This window comes from Leopardus geoffroyi, chromosome B3 (genome assembly GCF_018350155.1).
Source record: "Leopardus geoffroyi isolate Oge1 chromosome B3, O.geoffroyi_Oge1_pat1.0, whole genome shotgun sequence".
Lineage (NCBI taxonomy): Eukaryota > Metazoa > Chordata > Mammalia > Carnivora > Felidae > Leopardus > Leopardus geoffroyi.
Window position 1 is genome coordinate 33,523,786 of NC_059337.1, and position 14,312 is coordinate 33,538,097.

The 14,312-nt window shown below is 38.1% G+C and overlaps 1 protein-coding gene and 1 non-coding gene across 2 annotated transcripts in view; one reads left to right on the forward strand and one right to left on the reverse strand.

Moving 5' to 3' along the window:
* Positions 1-14,312, reverse strand: part of ARIH1 (ariadne RBR E3 ubiquitin protein ligase 1) — a 124,837-nt gene that overhangs the window by 81,302 nt on the left and 29,223 nt on the right. The window lies entirely within an intron of this gene.
* On the forward strand, positions 7,957-8,060 carry LOC123584535. The gene has a single exon (XR_006705503.1). It is a non-coding gene; the product is annotated as a U6 spliceosomal RNA (small nuclear RNA).

Here is a 14,312-nt window from a genome sequence, read left to right on the forward strand (position 1 = left end):
GACAGCTCAGAGCCTGGAGCCTGCATTTGATTCTGTCTCCCTCTCTCTCAAAAAGAATAAATAAACGATAAAAAAAAATTAAAAAAAGAAAAACTGATAAACTGGAATTCACTAAAATGGAAAGAACACTGTTAATAAAATGGAAAGACAGGCCAGAGGCTAGGTGAAAATATATGCAAATCATATTTAACAAAAAACTTGTATTTAGAACACATATATTTTAAAAATCTCCCGAAACCTAATAAAACAAAAACCCTATTTTAAAAGTAGGTAAAAGATCTGAACACTTTATCAAAGAAAATCTACATAGAGACACGAAAAAGAGTAAGAAAAGATGCTGAACATTATTAGTTATTTGGAACACAGGAATTGAAGCCATAATGTCACCACAATAAGCCTACTAGAATATGTGTGGGGAGAGAAGGAACCTATCAGACAATACAAAGTACTGCAGAGGATGTGGTACAACTGAACTTTCATACACTGCTGATGGGAATGCATAATAATACAGCCAACAAGAAAATATTTAACAATTTCTTATAAGGTTAAACACATATTTACTACAACCTCAAAATCTCATTAGGAATTTACCCTATAACTTATGTTCACCCAAAATCCTATATAAGGAGGTTTACAACGCTTCATTAATACCTGGCAAAAACTGGAAACAGTCCAAATGTTCCACAACTGGGGAATGGATCCAACAAACTGGTATGTCCACAATGGAATATTACTCAGCAATAAAAAGAACTATGGCTATATATATAACAACATGAAAGAATCTAAAATGCAAATTCTAGGTGAAAGAAGCCATATTCAAGAGGCTACATATTGTATGATTCCACTTATATGACACCATGGAAAAAGTAAAACTACAGGATTGCGTATAAATCCCTGGCTGCCAGGAATTAAGGGTGGGGGAGGGTTTGAACAAACAGGGTAGAAGGAAGGAATTTTTTTTTTATATGAAATTTATTGTCAAATTGGTTTCCATACAACACCCAGTGCTCATCCCAAAAGGTGCCCTCCTCAATACCCATCACCCACCCTCTCCTCCCTCCCACCCCCCATCAACCCTCAGTTTGTTCTCAGTTTTTAACAGTCTCTTCTGCTTTGGCTCTCTCCCACTCTAACCTCTTTTTTTTTTTTTCTTTTTTTTTTTTTCTTTTTTCCTCCCCCTCCCCCATGGGTTCCTGTTAAGTTTCTCAGGATCCACATAAGAGTGAAACCATATGGTATCTGTCTTTCTCTGTATGGCTTATTTCACTTAGCATCACACTCTCCAGTTCCATCCACGTTGCTACAAAAGGCCATATTTCATTTTTTCTCATTGCCACGTAGTATTCCATTGTGTATATAAACCACAATTTCTTTATCCATTCATCAGTTGATGGACATTTAGGCTCTTTCCATAATTTGGCTATTGTTGAGAGTGCTGCTATGAACATTGGGGTACAAGTGCCCCTATGCATCAGTACTCCTGTATCCCTTGGATAAATTCCTAGCAGTGCTATTGCTGGGTCATAGGGTAGGTCTATTTTTAATTTTCTGAGGAACCTCCACACTGCTTTCCAGAGCGGCTGCACCAATTTGCATTCCCACCAACAGTGCAAGAGGGTTCCCGTTTCTCCACATCCTCTCCAGCATCTATAGTCTCCTGATTTGTTCATTTTGGCCACTCTGACTGGCGTGAGGTGATACCTGAGTGTGGTTTTGATTTGTATTTCCCTGATAAGGAGTGACGCTGAACATCTTTTCATGTGCCTGTTGGCCATCCGGATGTCTTCTTTAGAGAAGTGTCTATTCATGTTTTCTGCCCATTTCTTCACTGGGTTATTTGTTTTTCGGGTGTGGAGTTTGGTGAGCTCTTTATAGATTTTGGATACTAGCCCTTTGTCCGATATGTCATTTGCAAATATCTTTTCCCATTCCGTTGGTTGCCTTTTAGTTTTCTTGGTTGTTTCCTTTGCTGTGCAGAAGCTTTTTATCTTCATAAGGTCCCAGTAATTCACTTTTGCTTTTAATTCCCTTGCCTTTGGGGATGTGTCGAGTAAGAGATTGCTACGGCTGAGGTCAGAGAGGTCTTTTCCTGCTTTCTCCTCTAAGGTTTTGATGGTTTCCTGTCTCACATTCAGGTCCTTTATCCATTTTGAGTTTATTTTTGTGAATGGTGTGAGAAAGTGGTCTAGTTTCAACCTTCTGCATGTTGCTGTCCAGTTCTCCCAGCACCATTTGTTAAAGAGGCTGTCTTTTTTCCATTGGATGTTCTTTCCTGCTTTGTCAAAGATGAGTTGGCCATACGTTTGTGGGTCTAGTTCTGGGGTTTCTATTCTATTCCATTGGTCTATGTGTCTGTTTTTGTGCCAGGAAGGAATTTTTTAGAGGGCCACTATGGAACTGTTCTGTGTGTAGACTGTAGTAGTGGATACACAACTCCAGACACTGGTCAAAATTCATGGAACTGTACACCAAAAGTATAAATTTTATGTAAATTAAAATATAATTTTTAAATATTAAGTGTAAAAGTTTTTAACCTACACTGGAGCACCTATAATGGAGTTGTGACTGTTTAAGGTACTATATGTGTCGGGGTACCTGGGTGGCTCGGTAGGTAAAAAGTTTGACTCTGAATCTTGGCTCAGATCTTGGATCTGTTAATTTAAGGCCTGTGTCAGGTTCTGTACTGGGTGTGAAGCCTACGTAAAAAAAAATGAGGCGGGGGTAGGGGGGAAGAATGGGGCACTTACATGGCTCAGTTAGTTAAAGCATCTGACTCTTGATTTTGGCTCAGGTCATGATCTCAACAGTTCGTGAGATCGAGCCCTACTATCAGTGCAGAGCCTGCTTGGGATTTTCTCTCTCCCTCTGCTTTTTCCCCATTCTCCCTCAAAGTAAAATAAACATTTAAAAAGAAAATGGGCAGCCACTCTGGAAAACAGTATGGAGGTTCCTCAAAAAATTAAAAATAAAACTACCCTACGACCCAGCAATTGCACTAGGCATAAAGGGATACAGGTGTGCTGTTTCAAAGGACACATGCACCCCCATGTTTATAGCAGCACTATCGACAATAGCCAAAGTATGGAAAGAGCCCAAATGTCCCTCGATGGATGAATGGATAAAGAAGATGTATATATATGTATGTATATATATATGCATACACACACACAATGGAGTATTACTCGGCAATCAGAAAGAATGAAATCTTGCCATTTGCAACTATGTAAATGGAACTGGAGGGTATTATGCTACGTGACATTAGTCAGAGAAAGACAAAAATCATGTGACTTCACTCATATGAGGACTTTAAGAGACAGAACAGATGAACATAAGGGAAGGGAAACAAAAATAATATAAAAACGACGGGGGGTGGGGGACAAAACAGAAGAGACTCATAAATATGGAGAACAAACTGAGGGTTACTGGAGGGGTTGTGGGAGGGGGGATGGGCTAAATGGGTAAGGGGCACTAAGGGATCTACTCCTGAAATCATTGTTGCACTATATGCTAACTAATTTGGATGTAAATTTAAAAAAATAAAAAATAAAACAAGTTAATAAATAAAAAAAAGGAAAGAAAGTACAAGTGTCAAAAGAACAATGCTGAATAGAACACAGACATGAAATTATTCAATGCCAGGCACTTTATATACATTATTATTTGATTTAGTCATCACATCGATACTTTATATAAGGTAGGCATTACTCACATTTTACAGATAAGGTTAGAGAGGTTAAGTGACTTGACCCAAGATGAAACAGATTAATAGGATCTGAATATTAGGAAAAATTTATAAAAATGTATGCTTATAGTACCACCCTTAAAAGATTCTGATTTAAATGCTTTAGGCTGGGGACTAATAAAAGGAGAGAAATCACCTATGCATGCTACCAAAATTCTTGATTAGTTGTGTAGAACATCAATTCAAGCTCTTGGTTGAAATAACTCTTCATCCTATTCTTACTGGCGTTTTTTTTTTTGGTTTTTTTTTTTTTTTTTTTTAAGATATAAACAAAGCAAGAAAAGACCTAACACAATCTGAAATCTCATATATTCTCTAGCTGTAAACTCTAAAACAATGGTCCCTCATTTGGGCTATGTATTAAAATCTCCCTAGGAACTCTAAAAATATCAATACTTAAACTTCACCAGAGCAATTCTGATTCAATTATCTGGAGTGGACATGGGTATGTGAATTTCTTACTCAAATTTTTTTTACCTAAAATTCCCCAGATGATAGTAATATGCAGACAGAATTAGGAACTACTGCTCTAAATAGTTTCCAACTGTGAGAGCTCTGAAAGAGTATACATTTAGAACTCTAATATGAATATAGAAGTGTAATACTGTAGTAATTTGAAGAAAATTACATTCTAAGGTGATAGCAAGTGTTTGCTTTGAAAGTATCTACAAAGTTCTGCTTTTGCACTTTTTTAAAGTTTATTTTTTGAGAGAGAGAGAGCATGCAAAATCAGGGGAGGGGCAGACAGAGAGAGGGAGAGAAAGAATTTCAAGTAGGCTCCGTGCCATCAGTGCAGAGCCTGACTCGGAGCTCAATCTCACAGATCTGTGAGATCATGACCTGAGCCAAAATCAAGAGTGGGACGCTTACAGGACTGAGCCACCCAGGCACCCCCTGCTTTTGCCCTGAAAAGTAAATCTGAACATGCCAACTGTCCCAGCTGAGGCCTTAATATCAATGCACTATCATCCTCCATTCTTTGATCAAGTGGTTCTCAATGTGGGTAGCATTTTAGAATCATCTGAGGAACTTTCAAACACCTGTATTGGGCCACACCCCACAACAAATACATCATCGGACGAGTGTAAGGAAAGAACCCATGCATTACCATTTTTTGAAAGCTCATTGGCAATTCCATTACACAGCCAAGATGAAGAACCACAATTCTAGTTGTACACATGAATGCAGAGCCTACGTTTAAAAGAATGTAACAGATCACCTAGTAGACCCAATCAAGTTACTGAGTAACATTCCAATGATTAGTATTGTGGGGAGGCAACTATTTTTTGACATTAGACGTTTGACTTCGGCTCAGGTCATGATCTTGCAGTTTGTGAGTTCGAGCCCCACATCGGGCTCTGTGCTGACAGCTCAGAGCCTGGAGCCTGCTTTGGATCCTTTGTCTCCTTCTCTCTCTGCCCCTCCCCCACTTGTGCTCCATCTCTGTCTCAAAAATAAATAAATGTAATAAAAAAAATTTTTTTTAAAGGGAAAGCTCAATATTAAATGAATGGGTTTTATAATATAATAGTCTAGGATGAAGCAGCAAGAAGACACTTTTTTAGCCCAATTAACATACACAGAAAGGCCTCAAAGTATAGCTTTTCATCTATCTCATAATTTGATCTGAAATGAAATTAAACAGGTTATACACTCCATCTCAAAACTCAGTTTGACAATTGTCCTACAAAAGAATGGGCTCATAAAAAAGAATGAAATCTTGCTGTTTGCAACAACATGGATGGATCTAGACAGTACCATCCTAAGTGAAATTAAGTCCGTCAGAGAAAGACAAATATCATATGATTTCACTCATATGTGGAATTTAAGAAACAAAACAAATGAGCGAAGGGGAAAAAAAAGACAGGCAAACCAAAAACAAACTCTTAACTAGAGGGAACTAATGGTTGCCAAAGGGAAGGTGGGAGGGAGATGGATATATAGGTGTTAGAGATGAAGGAGTGCACTTGTGATGAGCACCAGGTGTTGTATGAAAGTGCTGAATCACTATCTTGTACACCTGAAACTGCATGTTAACATTGTATGTTAACTGAAATTTAAATAAAAACTTCTTTTAAAAAGGCCTTGTTTTTATAGTATGTTTCCATGTAGCTTAATCTACATGCTCCTTAAGAGAGCTGCTGCTGATCCAAATTTTATAGACTATTGCTTCGTAATGCCTTACTTAATATTAGGAACCCAAAAGCCATATTTTATAAAAAGTTCTACATAGAAATATTTGCAACACCTAAAATAAACAGTAAATAAGCAAACACACAAGTCCATAAAAAGACAATACAACACAAATGGATGATTTGTGAATTCTAAGAATACAATTAGCTGAAAAACAAGAAAATATTCAACCTCCTTAATACAGTGGTTTGTTTTTTTTAATGTTTTATTTATTTTTGAGACAGGGAGAGACAGAGCATGAACAGGGGAAGGTCAGAGAGAGGGAGACACAGAATCTGAAACAGGCTCCAGGCTCTGAGCTGTCAGCACAGAGCCCGACGTGGGGCTCGAACTCACGGACCACGAGATCATGACCTGAGCCGAAGTCGGCCGCTTAACCGAATGAGCCACCCAGGCGCCCCTTTAATACGGTGTTTTTAATTTACCACAACGGCTAAAATCTTAAAAATTTATAATATGCAGGGACAGAGGAGGGGAAATGTCCCATGTTAGCGAAATGGCAACTTTGGTAAAATTTTTGTGAGAGTAGTTTGGCAGAACTCAACAAAATTTAAAACACACATGACCACAGAGCGCCTGGGTGGCTCAGTCAGTTGGGCATCTGACCAGCTCAGGTCATGATCTCGCGGTCTGTGAGTTCGAGCCCCACATCAGGCTCTGTGCTGACAGCTGGGAGCCTGGAGCCTGCTTCGGATTCTGTGTCTCCCTCTCTCTCTGTTCTCCCCTGCTTGTGCTCTGTTACTCTGTCTCTCAAAAATAAATAAAGATTAAAGAAACCAATTTTTAAATGCACATGACCTAAGATAGGATCTAGAGATTCCACTTCCAGGAACCTACTCTGCAGAAATATGTAAGTGTAGAAGGGGAAGGAGAAGAAATTTTACATGCACAATATTTGGAAAAGCAATAAGGCAAAGATAACCTACATTCTTCCAAGGGGGGGGGGCGGAACGCCTACAAATTATGCCATATCCATACTTAGAACATTATGCAGCAATTAATAAACAAAAAGAAAATAGGTCTGTACGCATGCACATGGAAGGATATCCATGACACATCACTAAGTGAAAAAAAAAAGCAAGTTACTGAGCAATGTATAATATTTCATTTTTGAGTTTAAAAAAAGGTAAAGTTTGGGGCGCCTGGGTGGCGCAGTCGGTTAAGCGTCCGACTTCAGCCAGGTCACGATCTCGCGGTCCGTGAGTTCGAGCCCGAGCCCCGCGTCAGGCTCTGGGCTGATGGCTCAGAGCCTGGAGCCTGTTTCCGATTCTGTGTCTCCCTCTCTCTCTGCCCCTCCCCCGTTCATGCTCTGTCTCTCTCTGTCCCAAAAATAAATAAACGTTGAAAAAAAAATTAAAAAAAAAAAAAAAAAGAAGTGTTGTATATAGTTTTATCTTCCTTTGGAGGCACTTCAAAAAAAAAAAAAAAAAAAAAGATACACATTCCCAACTACTTCTTAAGAACAAATTTTAACAGTACATAATTTGAACTAGTACTTTCTCCTTTCTTATCATAGCAACTCAAAATACCTATTGATAAGTGGTAGGATTCTAACAATTCAGTTTCTTAAGGACACTCCATGTATGTATAGATGGCATACAAAAATTTGTACAATATAAACACAAGTGAGATTCTCTGAAAACCACAGTGCTTATTTAAAAAGTATGGGGGTTTTAATTTTTATCTCAGAAAGATCTTACTTAAAAAAAGCCACTGTAAATTTCTTTAAAGCTCAAGAAGTAGCCATAAATTCAAATGATCTTGAAATAGACACATACATACTCCTGTATCATTTAAAGAAAGTTTTATAACCAAGCTATAACAGGCCATGTACATCTCCAGTACATTTTCTTGCCAATTATTCTCAAAAAACACAGGCTCAATGATTAACAATCATGACAAAAGGAACACATGGCATATACAACCGGAATCATCCTCTTTTCGTGAAGCTTATAATGAGTACCTAGCCTAAGAACACTTCTACATATACTTGCTGAAAGGATTTTAGAGAATGAAGATCAGTGCTCACTGTGGCAGCACATATGTTAAAACTAAAACAACACAGAAATTAGCACGGCCCCTGTGCAAGGATGCCATGCAAATTCAGGAAGTGTTCCACATTTTTGTGTCAAAGAGTTGGGAGATCAATTAAGGAAGAATTTTCCTGATTGATTAAAAATAACTTGGTTATGCTCACCTACTCCTGCTAGAAGTTTACCCAGTATATTAACATAGTGCACAATAAAAACAAAAAAGCCAAATAAGTAATTAAATAATGACAGCATCACTAAATGTGATCTTTAATAATGGGGTTGAACTGAATCAGTGTTTAAGCATTTTTTAAATTTAGTGTATGTGCATAGTTTTAAAAGTTAATTATAACCTCAAGGTTTAACAATCCTCTCTGCCACATCTCAGTCAATACTGATTTCCAATCCTTTGAGGCAAGTATTTTAAATTCTTTTCACTGTTCCTTCTAGTACTTTTATCCCAAATAATATGCTTTTGCAGATAGTTACTATCTTTCTATTTTAGATATCATCTATCACAATGTTCATTGATGATGATTTTGCACTCTTACATGCACCTTCCCTCCAGTCTTTCTTGTGTAGTTTTATCATCATTTTTATTTAAGCCACTATCCATTGTTTTTAACAATCACCTAACAGGAATTCCAGAAAGACAGGAGAGGGAAGAAAATTACCAAAGCAGTATTATAAGTTCATTTCTCAAAGCTTTAAAAGGACACAAATCTGAGGGTGCCTGAGTGGCTTGGTCAGTTAAGTGTCCAGCTCTTGATTTCAGCTCAGGTCATGATCTCATGTTGGTGAATTCAGGCAACTAGCCCATTTGGGATTCTCTCTCTGCCTCTCTCTGCCCCTCCTCCCACCCATGTGCATGCATTCTCTCTCAAAAAAAGTAAATAAACATTAAAATAAATAAAGGACACAAATCTTCCAGTTAAAAGGGTCCACTAAGGCCCAACACAATGAAGAGACTTGAAACAACCAAGAATAAAGAGAAAAGGCTGAAACTTTAAAAAAAAAAAAAAAAAAGTCATCAAGAAACGAGAACCAGACTGGTATTGGACTTATTAGCAACAGTAAGTGCAGAAGGCAGTTATCTTTCATCAACATTCAATCCAGACTTTTCCAGCTAGCCCATCTAGCAACCAAATTTGAAGACAAATTAAAGACACTATCAAGGCCACAATGAGTAACATCATAAAGTTACATGGGAGTTAAATTAAGGATATAGCCCAGCAAAATGAGATTAAATCAAGAAAAGACACAAGTCTAAGAAAAAGGGTCCAATTCAAGAGTTAGTGGGAAGAGTTAGTGATTACAACAGCAGGATGGAGGGCTCCAGAAGTGTAAATACAATCCAAATGACCTTGATATCAGAAGCATTGTTCTCGGGGAAGGTCCAGAGTATTTGGCATTAAGACTGTTTAAAAAAAAAAAAAAAAAAGGCATAATAATCGTAATACACTATTTGGGCTGTCATAAAAACAAACACTGTTCAATAGTGTCATTTTTTTTTAAATTTTGAGAGAGAGCAAGAGCGGGGGGGGGGGGGAGAGGGAGAGAGAGAGAGAGAGAGAGAGAGAGAAAATCCCAAGCAGGCTCTGCACTGACAGCGCAAGGCTCAATCTCATGACCCTGGGATCATGGTCTGAGTGGAAACCAAGAGTGGGACCCAAACTGAGCCACCCTGGCACCCCTCATCACGAGTTCTTAATATACGATTGTTACCTTGGCTCTTTTCTCCAACTTGTGATTTAAAAAAAGTCATTTTGTTTTGTGATCATAGTCAAGTCTTAATTTGCTCATAGCTTGATTTATTTTTTCTTGAAGTGACACTTGATGGGGCGCTTGGGTGGCTCAGTCAGTTAAGCATCCAACTCTTGGTTTTGGCTTAGGTCATTATCCCAGGGTCGGGGGATTGAGCCCTGCATCAGGCTCTGTCTGCACTGACAGCATGAAGCCTGCTTGGGATTCTCTCTCTGCCCATCCCTCACTTGCACTCTCTCTCAAAATAAATAAACATTAAATTAAAAGACAGTTCAGAGAAATGTTAAATTAAAGCCAATAATATTTTTTTTTAATTTTTTTTTTTCAATGTTTATTTATTTTTGGGACAGAGAGAGACAGAGCATGAACGGGGGAGGGGCAGAGAGAGAGGGAGACACAGAATCAGAAACAGGCTCCAGGCTCTGAGCCATCAGCCCAGAGCCTGACGCGGGGCTCGAACTCACGGACCGCGAGATCGTGACCTGGCTGAAGTCGGACGCCTAACCGACTGCGCCACCCAGGCGCCCCTAAAGCCAATAATATTTTATCAGACTAATGAAAAATTTAAAGATTCTTAATATACTGTGTCAGCAAAAGAGCAAAGAAAATGATAGTTCACACACTACTGGTTAAAAGATAAACTCAATAACCTTTGAAAACATTCCATCTTATTTATAAAAACTATGAATGTCTATACCCAAAGTCCAACAAACCCACTTTGAAGGTTAGGTTAGGTCAAGAAAGTAAAAGGAAGGGAATGATAGGAAGAAGACACACAATACGAGTGAACAAAATGCCCAATAAGAAAAAAGATAAACTGATATGTCCCTATTAGAAAATACTGTACAATTTTTAAATCCACAGTAATACTGAAGGAAAAAATAGCAACTTGCAGAATAAACTAAACTGGAGCAGGAAGCAGGAAAGAACACCAATATAACATTTTTCTTCTAAAATAAAATACATTTCAACTTTGGATTCGTGTTTATTGACATAAGAATACTATTTAAATTTTTTTTAATGTTTTTATTTTTTTATTTTTATTTTTTTGAGAGCGAGCGAGAGAGAGTGTGAGCAGGGGGGCAGAGAGAGAAGTGGACACAGAATTCGAAGCAGGCTCCAGGCTCTGAGCTGTCAGCACAGAGCCCAATGCGGGGCTTGAACTCGTGAACTGCGAGATCATGACCTGAGCTGAAGTCAGAGCCAAAAACGCTATTAAAAAAAAAAACAAAAAAAATCATATCTTAGCAATGATCTAGATCCAGTTAAACAGTTCCCATCTTCACACCCTTACTAACAATCCCTTTCTATTTTTTTTTTTTTTTAATTTTTTTTTTCAACGTTTATTTATTTTTGGGACAGAGAGAGACAGAGCATGAACGGGGGAGGGGCAGAGAGAGAGGGAGACACAGAATCGGAAACAGGCTCCAGGCTCTGAGCCATCAGCCCAGAGCCCGACGCGGGGCTCGAACTCACAGACCGCGAGATCGTGACCTGGCTGAAGTCGGACGCCTAACCGACTGCGCCACCCAGGTGCCCCACTAACAATCCCTTTCAAAGAAGACATTAATAACCAACATGCATCTTAAAAGGGGAAAAGCAATCCCTATCAAAATAACATCAGCATTCTTCACAGAGCTTGAGCAAACAATCCTAAAATTTGTATGGAACCAGAGAAGACCCCGAATAGCCAAAGCAATCTTGAAAAAGAAAACCGAAGCTGAAGGCATCACAATCCCAGACTTCAAGACGTATTACAAAGCTGTAATGATCAACACAGTATGGTACCGGCATAAAAACAGACACTCAATAGAACCCAGAAATAGACCCACAAACATGTAGCCAATTAATCTCTGACAAAGCAGGAAAGAATATCCAGTGGAATAAAGACAGTCTCTTCAGCAAACGGTGCTGGGAAAACTGGACAGCAACATGCAGAAAAATGAACCCAGACCACTTTCTTACACCATACACAAAAACTCAAAATGGATGAGAGACCTAAATGTAAGAAAGGATGGGGCACCTGGGTGGCAAAGTCGGCTGGGCATTTGACTTTGGCTCAGGTCATGATCTCATGGTTCAGGAGTTGGAGCCCCGCATCAGGCTCTGTGCTGATAGCTCAGAGCCTGGAGCCTGCTTGGGATTCTGTGTCTCCCTCTCTTTCTCTGCCCTTCCTTGCTTGTGCTCTCTTTCTCTCTCTCTCTCTCTCTCTCTCTCAAAAATAAATAAACATTTAAAAAATTAAAAAAACAAAAACAAAGTAAGAAAGGAAGCCATCAAAATCCTAGAGGAGAAAGCAGGCAAAAACCTCTTTGACCTTGGCCTCAGCAACTTCTTACTCAACATATCTCCAGAGGCAAGGGAAACAGGAGCAAAAATAAACTATTGGGGCCTCCTCAAAATAAAAAGCTTCTGCACAGTGAAGGAAATGATCAGCAAAACTAAAAGGCAACCAACGGAATGGGAGAAGATATTTGCAAACGACATATCAGACGAGGGTTAGTATCCAAAATCTATAAAGAACTTATCAAACTCACCCAAAAAATAATCCAGTGAAGAAATGGGCAAAAGACATGAATAGACACTTCTCAAAAGAAGACATCCAGATGGCTACTGACACATGAAAAAATGCTCAACATTGCTCATAAGGGAAATACAGATCAAAACCATGATGAGATACCACCTCACACCTGTCAGAATGGCTAACATTAACAACTCAGGCAACAACAGATGTTGGTGAGTATGCAGATAAAGTGGATCTCTTTTGCACTGCTGGTGGGAATGCAACTGGTACAACCACTCTGGAAAACAGTATGGAGGTTCCTCAAAAAATTAAAAATAGAACTACCCTATGACCCAGCAATTGCACTAGCAGATATTTATCCAAGGGATACAGGTATGCTGTTTTGAAGGGGCACATGCAACCCAACATTTATAGCAATACTATCGACAATAGCCAAAGTATGGAAAGAGCCCACATGCCCATTGACTGATGAATGGATAAAAAGATGTGGTATATATATACAATAGAGTATTACTCATCAATCAAACAGAATGAAATCTTGCCATTTGCAACTATGTGGATGGAACTAGAGGGTATTATGCTAAGCAAAATTAGAGAAAGACAAATATTATATGACTTCACTCATACGAGGAATTTAAGATACTAAACAGACAAACCTAAGGGAAGAGAAGCAAAAATAATATAAAAACAGGGAGGGGGACAAAAACGTAAGAGACTCTTAAATATAGAGAACAAACAGAGGGTTGGTGGAGGGATTGTGGCGGGGGGGGGGGGGGGTGATGGGCTAAATTGGTAAGGGCATTAAGGAATCTACTCCTGAAATCACTGTTGCACTATATGCTAACTTGGATGTAAATTTAAAAATTAATTAATTAAAGAAATAAATAAAAGGGGAAAAAAACTAAAAACTAGAAATTACTTTTGAAATGTCAACAGTGGCAGAGCCAGAATTAGAATGACCCTAGTTTGCTTTACATTAGTTTGCTTTATATTAATCCAGATTTGACAGTTTTAAAGAAATTATAGGCTCGTGACAAATATTCATTTTAATATTGCCATACAAGGTAAGCAATGATTTATGCTCTCTTTAGACTGTGAAATACATAAAATACATTTGGAAGAAAGGGCTAAGTATGGAAGAAGAGAGTAAAAAAGTTAACTAAAAAGGTTTCCAAGACCAAAAAAAGAGCCATCTTAAATACCAAAACATCTTGTTTCAACACAATTGATTCAAAACACTTCTACTATGGTATACCATGAAACTTTGAAATACATTTCCACATTTAAGAGAATGCAGACTAGTTCTCCTCAATATAATATATAGTTTATTAAGTATTAACTACTAACCTCAGCCTTTTGGGCCAGAATTTAGGCAGCAGATACTTAAGATCTTAGGTTTTATAGTCATTTTGAAAATCCAGCAATCTTCATTGAAAACCAGATACAAACCTGTATCTGCCTTTTCATTCGGGAAGCCTTAAAAAGCACTGTATTAACCTATTTAGAAAAACAGAGCCCGTTCCTTTTAGAAGTATATCAACAAAGAAAATGATGCACATATCTGTATCATGCAGCTAACGCTACAATCTTACTTTGTCAGCCAATACTAGAGTAATATAAAGAAGCAACCTAATATTTTACCTTCGATGTAAGCTTTCCATTTCTCTTTCTTCAAACATTTGCATTATATTGCCTGAGTTCTTAAAATTTGCCTGTGATTTTGTCTTGGAATTCAGTATAAAAAACACTGTTGCTCTCTCATTCTAATATAGCATTTAAAAAAAGAAAGCCAGGTACTGGTATTGTAATTGCTATCATTTTGCAAGCAAATGGATACAAATATCTAAGCAAATGGTACAAACATTTAAATAGAAATGTTTAAACTTCCTTCCAGAAGTTAAGCCTGGAAGATTCAAATTATTTCCATCAAAATATTCCAGAATCAGATATATAAATATTAATGTATATTTTATACATATACACACATGGCCAGATCAATCTAGCTTTCCTCCTTTTCCTCCCAGTTTTACAAATGGGTCCTCTGTCATCATAGTTTCTG